Raw genomic sequence first — 14,318 nt, forward strand, 5'->3', positions numbered from 1 at the left:
AAGCTTAAGGATCCTGAAAGCTTCATGATTCCTTGCACTATTGGAAACTTGTCTTTCAATAAATGCTTATGTGATTTGGGACCTAGCATCAATCTGATGCCTTTGTCTATCTTCAAGAAGTTGGGTTTACCTGATCCAAAGCCTACATATATGTCCTTGTAGTTGGCCGATCGTTCTATTACATATCCACGAGGCATTGTGGAGGATGTCTTGGTCAAGGTGGTCAAACTCATCTTTCCTGTTGACTTTTTAATTCTTGATTTTGAGGAAGATAAGAAGATTCCCATCATCTTGGGAAGACCATTCTTGGCTACAGGCCGATCTATGATCGATGTGCAAAAAGGAGAGCTTACGATGAAGGTTCAAGATCAGAAAGTCACTTTTAATGTGTTCAAGGCAATAAAGTTACCCACAGATAAAGAGCAGTGCTTTAAAGTAGAGTGGGTCGACTCTGTCATGAATTCGGAGCTTGAGCAATTTCCAAAGTCAGATACCTTAGAGAGATCCTTCATAGGGGAATCAGTTATTGAAGATGAAGAAGGAGCAGAGCAACTGCAGGTTTTGAATGCACCTCCGTGGAAGAGGAAGTTGGATATGCCATTCAATTCTCTTGGGTTAGCAGAGCTGAAAATTCCTCAGGAGCGTCTTGAACTGTCGATTGAAGAAGGTCCCACACTTGAGCTCAAACCGCTGTCGGATCATTTGAGTTGTACATTTTTAGGTCCACCCCCTGACAAGGGGTCGGAATATATCTCTGGTAATCTAAAGGGTGACTAGCCGGTTCCTCTCGTGCTTACAGAAGGATCCTCTCGTGCACCACAGACAGTTTATAGGTTTGGTCTTGGTGATGCATACTATAGAAGGTTGATTCAACGTATTGAGGCCATGCATGACATCCACCAACATTTTGCTAAAGATTGGATACACGCTCTCGGTACTGTTTTCTGAGACACTGGTGTCGAGGTTTATTGGCCACCTGATCCTCCACCCAAAGAGGGTGATCCTCCTGACAACTAGGTATGCATGAAATCCTTATTATTACCTTCAATGAGGACATTAAAAATTTAAGTTTGGGGGTGATAATGTAAGGATTAGTTTGTGTGTGTCCATATAGATTCATATATATTCATGTTGCATGTTTAGTTGTATTTCATTCATATTTTTGCATGATTGTTCATATAGGACATTTTTATTTGTATTTTTATGTGAGTTCATTTAGTTGCATGTGCAAGCATATAACGTGATCCCTTAGGTTGAGCTATTTCTGATTGATAAGTTGATGTTGATTTGAGTGTAGTGATGATAAATAGAGGGATGTTTAAGTCCTAATGAATTGATTTGCATGCCAAAAACAAAAAAAATTCACAAAGTCTTATAGGATTATGTTTGATCTAGATCATGATCATACTTGTTTATTTGTTGAGATTTAATCACTTAGTTATATTTAGAATTTTTATTATTCTCGTAATGACGTAGGAGCACAGAATTTTAAACTGGAGAAAAGCTTGGATTTCATTGCTTCTTTCGAATAAGGCTAGGCGTCAAATGGATAGTAGCCAGCTCATATTTTATGAGTAGTTTAGGGTTGAATGATATGGAGCGAAACACACTCATTCAAAAATTATTCAAAAAAAGAAAAAAAAAAGAAAAAAAAAAGTGTTTATGCATAATTGATCAAGGGTGAGCTCTTTAATACTCGAGTTATTAAGTTCTAGGGGACTTTGTGCCTAGTGACTTAAGGCTTGATAGTCTGGAATCCGCTAACCTAACGCTCTCTATAAGTATTATTGCATAAGTCTTGTGGGACCTCATTCATTGCACGGTCAAATAAGCATCTTTGTTATGTGTTCGATAATAGCATGAATCCTTGTATAACTCTAGTAAAAATAAGGTGTTGAGAGTCATTATGCATTTAAAATCTATTCTGTTTATAAACTTGTGATTGTTTTGATGAGAGATAAGTTATGGTTATTGATCTAGTATCGAGAGTATTTCCGTTAAGCATTCCACACACGCACGTTCTGGTTTGTGAGTTGATTTGTGAGATTTATTCGAACTTTGTTAAAGGTTATTGCATTCTTAGAGGCGTTGGCTTATTCATTTGGTTATGGTTATTCTGAGGGGATTGATTGCATTATCATTTAGATGCATTCACGTAGTTGCAATCATGCATTAGGTTTGTTTTGTAGTTTTGAGTCTGTTTATGCTTGAAGATAAGCATCGATTCAAGTTTGTCGTGGGGTTCTAACGGATTTACTTATGGATTTCTATAGTTAATTTATTTCAATATTTTGGTGTGTGGTGATTGATTGATATCCTAATATTAGTTGTGCTTATTCTTCTTATGTGCGTAGCTAACATATAAGATAATGTGTTAATCTCTATTGAAGCAACAGTGAATATAGAGATTTAGAACTTGACATGCTAGCATAGGTTCATGTATAATTGTTATGCATGATTCATAGGTAATTTTAACCATCTTATTTGCCCTATGTAATCACGATAGATAACCTGTTCATGAAACCTTTATGTTTTCAAATTCTATAGATATATAGGGTCTCAACATAATTGGTGTATATTCAGCTTCTATCTCTTATGTGGATGTCTGGTAGTAGGGTATTCGTGCAACGAAAGTTGGCGTTTTATAGTTTCGTGTTATCTGATTAGTTGTCATCACCATCACATGCTAAGGTTAAGAACAATGATTTTGAATGAAGTAGTAATGAAGTTAAATCCCATGTTTATCTCATATAGTTAATTCAATCACTTTTATTCTTAGTTAATTGCATGTTAGTTTAATCTTAGTTATAAACATCTCAACTTGTTATTGTCTTAGCATTGAACGATAACCATACATTGTTGCCTAAGTGTATAATCTGAACTTAACCTAACCCAGTCTCTGTGGGAACGAATCTATTTATATCTTATACTACTTGCGGACGCATATACTTGCATGTAATTTTAGCACATGTTTTCGTCCTAACACCGGGGACTCAGTGTTAATTTTTATTATATGTGCTTCATATCAGTGATCTTTAAAGTTCACCAACTCAGATTACTTTACTTACAACGGTTACTTTGTTGTGTTTCATGTACTCTAGAGAGCGTGTATGCGAACTCAATCTTGTAAGGAAACACTGGACAAAGTTGAAGAAGAGGAAAAATAAGTTTTTGAAGAAGTTGAGAAAGTTGAATAATAAGTGATCATTGCAATGGGGGAACCAGTAGTAGCAACGAAGCGTTGATGGATTATTCTCAACCAAAGATCAATGACATTCAATCTAGCATTGTCAGGCCAGCTATCCCAGCCAATACCTTTGAGATCAAGCTTGGCACAATTCAGATGGTGCAAGATTCAGTCCAGTTTGGGGGTTCTCCAACGGAAGATCCCAATATGCATATTAAAGATTTCATCGAGATTTGTGACACCTTCAAGTTCAATTATGTTACTGAAGATGCTTTGAAGCTGAGACTTTTCCCATTTTCTCAGAGGGATAAAGCTAAGAGCTGGTTACACTCTCTACCCCAGGTTCTATTGCGACATGGGAGGATCTTGCTCAGAAATTTTTTACTAAATTCTTCCCTATGGCAAAGATAGCTGTAAAGAGGAATGCACTTACTCAGTTTGTGCAGCAATCAGGTGAATCTCTATGTGAAGCCTGGGAGTGCTACAAGGAGATGCTTAGGAAGTGTCTTCATCATGGAATGCCTGACTGGATGGTGATCAATTGCTTTTATAATGGATTGGGAGAACAGTCAAGACCTATGCTTGATGCAGCATCATGTGGAGCTTTATGGGCTGAGAGCTATGAGGAAGCTTATGAGCTAATGGAGATGATGGTTGCGAATGAATATCAGAATCCAACTTAGAGACTACCACAAGGCAAGGTAGCAGGAATTCTGAAGGTGGATACAGCTACGGCTAACTCTACTCAGCTAAAGGCGTTGACGAAGAAAGTCAATTTTGTGACCAACTATGGTGTTCAACAGATAGTGAGTGTTTGCAAGCTTTGTGCAGGATCGCATGAAATGGAGCAATGTGCTATATATAGTGAATCAGCTCAGTTTGTGAGCACCTTTCAGAGGTCGCAACAACCTGTTCCTGCTACTTATCATCCTACAACTGCAACCATCCTAACTTCAGTTAGAGCAATAATTAGGGTGGTATGCAATAGCCACAACAGCCATACCAGCAGTTTGGAAACAAGCAATTCAATCCTCCCGGTTTTCAACAACAGTATACACCAAAGCAGCAATTTCAGCCACAGGGAATGCAACAACAATCTCATGGAGGTACTGGTCAATCTTCTAATAAAAAATCTGAATTGGAGGAGTTGAGGCTTATGTGAAAAAGCCAAGCGGTTTCTATCAAAACTCTGGAGAATCAAATAGGGCAGATTGCTAACGCCTTATTGAACCGACCACAAGAAACTCTTCCAAGTGACACAGAGGCTAATCCAGGCAAGAGAGAAGTAAGGAACAACTTAAGGCAATCACTCTGAGGTCTGGAAAGGTCGCGAGCCCCCAAAATCATCAAAATGCATATTCTGAAAATTTCTTCCAGAAGGCAGGCGCGCCCGCGCCCATACCAAGCGCGCCCGCCCCTGCCCTTTTATAGAAAGTGAGAATTTTGTTGAAACGGCTTCGCAGAAGGATAGTGAGGTGGAACTGAAGAAGAATGTTGTTGAAAGCACTACTCCTATGGATAATACAGGGGATAAACAAGTCTATCCGCCTCCTCCATATCCTAAAAGGCTTCAGAAGCAGAAATTCGACAAGCAGTTTTCCAGGTAACCCAACCAAAGAAAGAGCCTGGCTAAAGGAAATAGAGGAATAATTTTAGATTCTAAATGATTGACGAAGCACAAAAGACTATTTTTGCCATTTACCTTCCTAAGAGAGAGGCCACCCGCTGGTGGAAGGCTAAGGAAGATAGAGATATAGTGTAGAAGTTTTAGAACCAGACCAGAGGCGGACAAGTATGATGAATCATGAATCTAGGTTGTGAAAGTCATCAAGGTTCGTCTAAAGGACACGAATCCAGAATGACGGGATGTTTGAAATCAATGTTTATGCCGTGTTGATTCATAAAATGGTTGTAATAGAAACGAAAATAAAAAGAATGAAAGGGGAAGGAGTATAAAGGGATATAAAGGAAATAGAGATGAGACGCAATAAGGAAGTTAGGTATGTGAAACCCTAAGAAACCCTAGCAATAAATATAGATAAGTGTATCATCATTAGTGCAATGGTGACTGATCATGAGATAAAGTCAAGGTTTGGAGGCATAAACGATACATATAATTAATCTCCTTTGAGTTGGGAGTATTCGATGAAACTCCGAGATAGATCCTGGATTAATAAGGGAACACAGATGGACTGGGGAGACAGGAAAGCAAGAAATTAATAAATTAGATGAAGGAAGTAACCTTCAAAAATGTGAAGTGTATGTAACAGCTGTGACTTGATACCTAAAAGGGAGACACCTTGAAGATACCTCAACATTGAGATGACTGTTGAGATAAACAACAAAGGTAAATGATGATTTAATAAGAAGAAGTTCACATTGAACATGACCAATATCTTCCAGAACATCCCTGTTATCATTACCAAATCAGGAAAGAAAAGCGGATAACCGTTGTTATCTTTTGGAGGCCATATGGATTGACCTCAGTTTGAATAAGGATGCTATTGTGAAATTAGGTATAGACTATCGAGGTGGGAATAATTGAATAAGATACCCTTAGCAGGGATATATGACTTGATTTATCCATGGAAGGATGAAAGTACCTTTTTAAAGGTGGAATTAAGGATAGAACCTTGATAACTTGAGATGAACCGTGGGGGAATGCATAAGGTTGGCATTTTACCCTTAATAGGGACATTATGAGTTTGGGTAGTACGGAATGAAGGACTAAGGCAACAACAACCTTTAAAGATCAGTGGAGAAAGTTTTCAGAACTATATAAACAATGATTCTAGTATTAGTAAATGGTATCTTGATATGCCATGTACGTAGGGTGTACATGATGAAGGATTTAAGGATAACCTTAGAGGTTTTACAAGGAGAAAGGTGATATTCAATGTTCTCAAGAATAGAAATTTTAATAAAGGAAATATGATGTAATTATAATAATGCCAGGTGGGGCACGAGTTGAACCATAAGTATGTATAGATCGACCCAATGAGGGTCGATATTGGTAAAAACAAGAAGGACCCAAGATAAGAGACATCCTAAGTATGATCGAGAGTCATTCGTGACAATGTTCACATCTAAAGACCGAGGCAATAACTTATGGAAAAATGGTGATATTTTTTTTCCTCAACAAAGCTTAATGAAGAGCATTTTCACACAAGATGTGATTGGAAATGAGGTAGAAAATTTAGTTGAAGATCGTTCAAAAGACATTGATTATAAGGAACTATTACTATCTGGAAAAGCCAGTGAGTTGCCGACACTCTAAGTTTAAGAGAGCAGTTATAGGCGTTCATGCCAGAGGAATACAGTAATGATGATTAAAGCCATGAAGGTTGTATTATGGTATGAAAGATTGACATTCCTTCTGATGATTATGCGATACTCAACTGTAATAGTAGTTTGGTAAAGATTTAATTTATGTTAATCGCTGTGAGTGGGCTACCCATCTTGGAAGGTCCTATCGTGAGATAAGTCAGGACCATGTTACGAAAGGACTAAATGAACCTTTGAACTTCATGTCCCCTAATAAAGATATATGGTTAATAATGATGTTACCATGCTATTGTTGCTTTGATTGAAATTCTTCTGCATTTTTATCTGCTTCATGTCATATATATGTCAAGTTTAGGAGTGTTCTTCATGAATCATGAATGATGGTTATGTTGCCTATTTAGGAGAATTTGATATGATAGGTATGGACTCCGTATGGTTAGCTATTAAGATTTCAAGGAAAACGAATGACTATAGTAGGTTAGCGGTGAACCATAGTAATGCAACAGTGATTCTGCGAATAATGGACGATAGCAACCGTGAGAGTTGTATTGTAATGGATGTTGAGATTGAGTACCACTAATCAGGTCATTGTGATGTATAAGTTACCATTGATAGACTAACTAGTGGATTATCTACCTATTGAATATTTATTCCTTCTTATCGACAGATAGTCGTATTACTATACGAGGAAGGTTGTAGGGAAAGCGTAGAATTCTAGTAACAATGATGTCTAGAAAGAAATCCCAGATTCGATTTTCGATATCGAGGGAGTTTCAAAGGTAATTATTTATAAACTCGAGCAAGAGAATGGGTCCGTAGAATGATGGACGGAATAGCAAAAATATTCACGCACGTGAATTGCGATGCGATAATACTTGATGTTGATATATATATACTTATGTTTCATTCTCCTTTGATAAACCTCTATAGTTCAGAGGTAGACTCCAAAACAGATATTTTGTGATAATATTTTTTTAAAATTTGTTCTCTCCTTTTCGTTTCGTGTAAACTGAGAAGAAAACCCTTCCAGAAGGGGGGCATTACCGAATGATTATCTATCTGTGTGATAGAAGCCTAGTAGGATACCAAATGTTGTTTAATTGCTTGTCAAGTGCTAAAGTCTGGCCACCTTCTATACTAACTATGTGATGTAACAAGTGTTCATAATCACAGTGATCTCTCTATAAATTCTTTTATTTCTATATGATTGATCAAGCTTTCAAAGATAGACGCGGCTAGCAAAGGAGTAGTATAAATGTGTTTGTATCCAGAATTGAAATGTGTTCATGATACTAAGGTTGCCGCAATTATTAGAAGGTTATAGAATGCTAGCGAGTAATAGTATAGCCAGAATGGCAATATGAACGGAAGATAGTAACACTTACAGACTGGAAAATAGTGGGTATTGAGAAGCAAAAGCTATAGCGCTAGAAGCTGTGATGAGAGTCTGTGCGATAGACTTGAAAGAATTTGGAATGATTACTTAGCACGTATCGAGTTTTCTTACGACAATAGATTTATGTTAGTGTCGAGATGACTCCTTATAAGGCCCTTTAGGGAAGACAATACCGATCTCCCTTGTATCAATATGAAGTTGGAGAGAGCTAGATGATCAGGCCAGCAGTGACCCAAAGAACCGGCATGATAGATTTAATCAGAGGATGGCTGGTTGCAGCCCAAGATGGATAGAAGAAGTATGCTGATTTGACTCGAAAGGACAAAGAGTATGAAATAGGGGACCTAGTGCTTTTAAAGGTATCCCCTTGGAAAGCCTTGGAAAGGATCGATGAGGTTCGGAAAGAAAGGAAAGCTAAGTCCACGATTTGTTGGACCCTTGGATATATTAAGACATATTGGGAAGTTATCAAATGAACTAGCCCTACTCCCGAACCTGCAGCAAGTTCATAACATGTTCCACGTATCAATATTAAGGAAACATTATCCGAATGTCGTACATATAGGAGAATACGAGTGCACAGACATGCAACAAGACTTGACCTATATGGAGTAACCAGTAAGGGTTATGGATTGAAAGTAGCAAGTTCTTAGGAATAGGGTTATCAAACTAATCAGAGTTTTATGGTAAAACCATAATGTGGGGAAAAAATTGACTTGAGAGTGAGAAAGTGCAATGCTAGAAAAGTATCCCCAACTGTTTTCTATCTGATTCCGGGACGGAATCCTTTTGAGGAGGGGAGACTGTAATAAACCCAATTTTTGAAAATTTTTAAAACCCTGATGAATAGTAACTTTTGCTGACTATACTGATGAAGAAAAATTATTAGACCACACTATATAGGAGTACCGTTATGGAAATTCTAAGATCGTATTAGTATTCCATAAAATAAATGAGTGTTTATAAAGGTCATTGAAATTTGAATCCGGACACTTTGATTTTTCCCCAAAATCCACCAGATACCGAAAGAATTAAGTATAAGGTAACGTGATTAAAAGGATTTAAATTCAAGGATTATAAGAGAGGACCATTAAAGGAGTATAAAATATTAAGAAGGTTTAAGGAAGCCCAAGTAACAAGATCCCGGATATGATCCGGGATATGATCCCTCAAACGATTAACGAAAACGAGAGTTAAGCAAACCGTAAAACAAATAAGCAACCAAGAATCAAGCTTGTACAAGAATCCAGGGATTATGACATCATCAAACCACAAGATGAAGACATGTGGCCTGGAAGTGACATAGGGATGATGAGGTAAGCATGGTTAATTAGATATTTGTCAAGAATGAATTATGTCCATGCACTTAAACCACAGTTAAACCAAGATTAGTTGACTAACCAAGCAACAAACACCACACAAACTCCAAGGCAATCAAAGAAGCATTTCAATTTCTCCATTTCATCATTTTGCTCTTGGCCAAAATAATACCAGCAACTTCAAACTGTCATTTCTCCTTCAATACTCACTCAAATATTATGTTCTATAGCTAGTTGGAAAGGTATTGAGATGGCCTAAAACTCTTGTTCACAAGTCTTGTCCAAATAAGCATGCTAAGACCCTCATTTGTACAGTTCTTTCAATCGGACTAATTGTAACTCCAAATGTTCTAACTCATTTCTTGAACTCCTTTGCAAATTTGAACAAGATAAACATAGATTAAGGCTCTATTAAGGATTACAATCTCTTGTTAGTGGTTTAAGGATCTAATAAAGGTATAAACTTCAAACCCTAGCTTTGATTTTATGATTCCATTAAGTTTTATTGAAGTATTGTTAGTTTTAAGGCTTGATCTTTGATTATAAGTAGTTTTGGTGGATTTGTATTGGATTTGAATATTGGGTCTTTGATTAGTTGGATATATTGGTAAAACTTGGAGTTGGGGACTGAGTTTGTAATATTATGATTGAATATTGTTGTGTTGGTGGTTGTGGGTGAATTGATAAGGATTTAGAGTGGTAATAATTTTGGAAATCACGTAAACATAGCCATCGTAATGCCCGATTTATCTTAGACTGTTTTGTGCTTAGCTTCAGGCCCCGTGAACTCACTGTAAGAATCTGACCATTGCCATTTTTATATATTTCATGTTACGAGCTTCGTTTTGATATATGGATCGCTCAGATCCGATGTACGGTTTAGGAGAAATGACCAATTTAAGTTTCGGCATTTTGTGAATGAACCTTTACCCCTCTCCTAACTTTGAGACCTTGTTTAAGACCCTAAAAGACTAATTAGATTATAAAACAATTACGTAATATGGATTAGGCAGTTGGTAAATTACTCGCGAAAGAGTCGCCTTAAAAAGTTTAACGGTTAATTTTATAAAAATGGGGGAGCCGAGGGTACTCGAGCGACTTATGTAAATCGTTAAGGGCAAAAGCGAACGTTAGGGTCTAAGTGGATAAATCTAGTTTCTTAAGCGACCGTGGTTTAATTCCGGCTTATGTTGTTTTTCATAGGTTACCGGACCCACTCTGAGCTTAAGACTACCTCAGAACACTCAGACAAGTTTTCTACCCGTTATACTGTTGTTATGATGTAAATATATTGATGAATTATCTTGAGATAAGTGCTTGGTTGTTATTAGCAAGTCTTGCGATATATTGGAGCATGTTGATATAATATATAAATGTATGCATGTTTCATAATCTTAATATTTCATTGTCGATTCAATTGTTATAAATTGCATAATACTTATGAAAGAGAAACGCATTTTTTGCAAATGCCCTTAGTATAGGGGACTCAAAGTTGAACATTTTCCTAAAACCGGGAAGTGAGGTTCCCAAGTATATTTTATATAGTTTTCTATAACTATTAATAGAATAAGTTATATTTGATAGTTTTAAATAATAATCAAACCTATTTTTGATTATTCAAATAAAGATCTTACTTTCGTATAAGTATACCTTTTGTTATTTATTATTCGTTTCAAGTATGAGTTTTAAAACTTATACTTCATTTATTTTTATAAAGATTATCCTTTATGGGGATATTATTTAAATAATAATATTCAGATATTTTCTAACATATCGGGACTGATTTATTTTATTAAATCATCATTACTCCAAACATTCTTAAAAATGTTTTCGAGTCTTCAAAATGATTTTAAAAGTTAGAGCGGATCCGAAAACTCATTTTCAAATTTAAGATCTTCCTTTCGAAGGGTATTTAAATACTCGCTAAAAACCCAAGGGATCCGGCTCTGTGGTGTATTCTTGGTGCAACGAAGTTGCTAATTTGATAAAAGAGTTTGATTACTTGCCCAACATTCGGGAAGTAAGCCCAATCGAAATACATCGGCATAAGCGACATGGGCTCAGTGGGAGTCCATCAAGGTGTAAGTGGCTGAGTGGCAGTCCATCAAAGCATAAGAGGCTGAGTGGCAGTCCCGCATAAGGTCCTAATACGGCCAGGGTGATGACCAGTGGGGAATTCATCCATCTACTAGTAGAGAAAGTGATTTAATTGGTATCTTTTCCTGATCGGCAAGATATCGGGTTTATGCCAAAGTTTTCTTCTTTCCAAATTTATTGAATATTACAACTCTGTTTATACTTTTCATAACAGAGTTTTTCAAGGAGTGTATGAGATATATATATATATAGGTATATATATATCGGGAATTAATGAATTATCTCGTAACTTCATTTCTTTTATATGATATTTCAAATATTGATTTTATTCAAGTCTTATCTTGTAGTCTCATCTATGGGATGAACTTTAGACACTTATTATACCTTGAACGGTGGTAGTTCAAGTAGTATTCGGAAAAGAAATAAGTATATGGGAGTAACTTGTGACTTCATCTTTTCAACTTATATCTAGTAAAGAATTATCTTATGCGTGACAAAGATTTTTAAAAAAATGTTGAGACAAGGTTAGATATATGAGATCACCTTGCAACGATATTTTTATATAATTATAAACTGGAACTCTGTGTATATTATGCATGGAAGAGGATTTCAAAGATTTTGAAAAGTATATATACATATATACTGAATATTTTACGACTTCGTCGAATTAAGATATCAAACTTGGTTCAATTCTGCTTGACCAAGACTTTCATGAGTAATATGAGAATGCTCATATATTGTTAATTATTATACATGTTATTTCGGTGAGCTTATTTCTCACCCTTACTTTATTCTTTCATCATACAACAACAGTTAGGCAAGATGAACAAGACCAAGCTCCCAATTCGCGAGCAGATAGGAAATGTTCTGTAGTTTCCTGTAGGCGTTGAATCCGCTATAGCTGAGGTAGGATCTACCAATATGCTAGGATTTCAACATTTGGTGTACCTGACTTATGTATATTTATGAAGTGTAATAATGGCAAAGAATATGTAATTCATTCAGAAACTCTTTCGAGGTGTAATGACTTACAATTGTGGAATAAAATGACTTGTGTTATTTTTGGTATTCATCTCTGAGACTATAACTTGTGGTGTTTGTGTGTATATTGTGGGGTCACAGTAAGCAGTAGTTGGTTGTTTATTAAGATTAAGTGTTATTAAGGGAAATGGAACTCGTGACAACCCAGATCTCCGACCCCGGATTTAGGGTGTTACAAAAGTTCATGCATCAAATCTCCAAAAGCCAATCTAATTCTGAAGCCTAAAAGGAACTATTCAAAGTTCTCAGATAAAAACCCTATGGATCTTATGTTTGAGACACCTAGGCCAGATGAAAAGAAGTTGTTGGCAAGGTCAATTGCAATTTTACAAAGATCCATCTGATTCAGTTCAAAAGAAGAGAATTGCCAAAATCTACAAAAATGGAAAAGAGATCTGTGTGGTGGTTGGACACCCTCTGTTTGTAGAAGCTAAGAAGGAAGAAAAAGAAAGGATCAAGCAAGAAAAGAAGCAGGCTGCTTTAGATGCTAAGAAGCTCAAACAAAAGAAGGAGCAAGCTGCTATCTTGGCCAAACTTCAAGCTGTCAAATCTACAACTGAGATTTCTGAGAAACCACTTGTGATTACTGAAGCTCAAGTTCAACAAATGCAAAATGAACCTCTATAGAAAAGAAAATTCAGATACAAGCTTCACTCCAAAACAAAATTGGAGTTTAGTGATGAGGAAATGAAGGACTACCCAAAAATTCTACAACATCAACTCAAACATCCATGCCCTCAGTGGTCATGAGGAATTCAAGGTAGATCCAACAAAAAACTTTCATGGAGAACCTATAATTCCCAAGGATGAACCAATAGACTGGGAAAACTTGCCAATTCCTGAATTTAATTTACCTATCTTCAACAAGCCAAAGAAGACAAAGATTAAAGCACCAAGAAAGTGAAGCCTGTGACTTTCAGGTCCAAGACCCTAACCAAATCTCGACCTACAGTCAACAAGGGAGATCTATTATACATATGTGACATCAAGGAGTTTTCTGAAATAAACCTCTACTTGGATGAATTGGAAGAAGTAAGAGGAATTGATGCTCATAGACATCTTCCTGAAAGGATGGTGTTCAAGTACAAGGGAGGGAAAGAAATCACATGGCCACTTCACATGATTCTTCAGGAAAGCTGCTCTGTACTGATTAAGATATTCTCATCCTTCAAGAAGAACTTTGGTTTCAATATAATTGCAAAGAAGTTGGTTCTAAAGAAGATAGAAGATATAAGGAGTGATAAAGCCAAGAATGCACTTCCAAGATCTCTTACAATTCCTTTCACAGGAAAAAGAGTGCATTTAAGGCCTTATTGGCTGATGGAATTCAAAGATGATAAGGGAGTTGGAAGATTCTTCAGACTGGAGGACCAATTGAGTATCTCTAGCAATGAGACTCTATTGGAAATACAAGAAAAGCTGGATCTATCTGAAGCTGATGAACTTGAATTCCACTGACAACTCCAGAATCAAATAGAAGAAAATAACAGGAAGCTTGGGAAGAAATCCAGACAATCAAGGAAATAAAATTATCTGCTCAGACTAGAGGAGCACCTTGATAATGATTATGAGAACTCTTTGTACACTTTGTTTTGTTTAATTTTCAATAAATTTGTAGCACTTATCAGTTTTATCTACTACATTTTAATCTGTATTTTTAGGGTGTTTTGTTATCATCACGTTTATCTTAATTTATGGCTAAAATTCCAGTAGACATAAATTGGGGGAGATTGTTAGGAATATGTTGTGAACTTGATGATAAGTTAAACAAAACACCTTATTAGATTTAACTTAGTGAAATTTATAGCTCTCGACGGATGATCTAATTTAGTCCCGAAGGATGATCTTTATAGTCCTGGCGGATGACAATTTGACATCCATCGAGAGTGTAGCTTATGTAACAAATAAGTACTGTAGCACATTCCTGCAAACAACATGTTTTAGTCTGGTAGATTATGAAGAGCTTTCTAAGTCATGTTGACTACTAGATTGA

The 14,318-nt window shown here is 36.4% G+C and overlaps 1 non-coding gene across 1 annotated transcript; it reads right to left on the reverse strand.

The window, feature by feature from the left end:
• Window positions 1–3,600: 3,600 nt before the first annotated feature.
• LOC141715613 (small nucleolar RNA R71) lies at window positions 3,601–3,707 on the reverse strand. The gene has a single exon (XR_012572369.1). It is a non-coding gene; the product is annotated as a small nucleolar RNA R71 (small nucleolar RNA).
• Window positions 3,708–14,318: the final 10,611 nt, after the last annotated feature.

This window comes from Apium graveolens, chromosome 3, assembly GCF_009905375.1.
Source record: "Apium graveolens cultivar Ventura chromosome 3, ASM990537v1, whole genome shotgun sequence".
NCBI lineage: Eukaryota > Viridiplantae > Streptophyta > Magnoliopsida > Apiales > Apiaceae > Apium > Apium graveolens.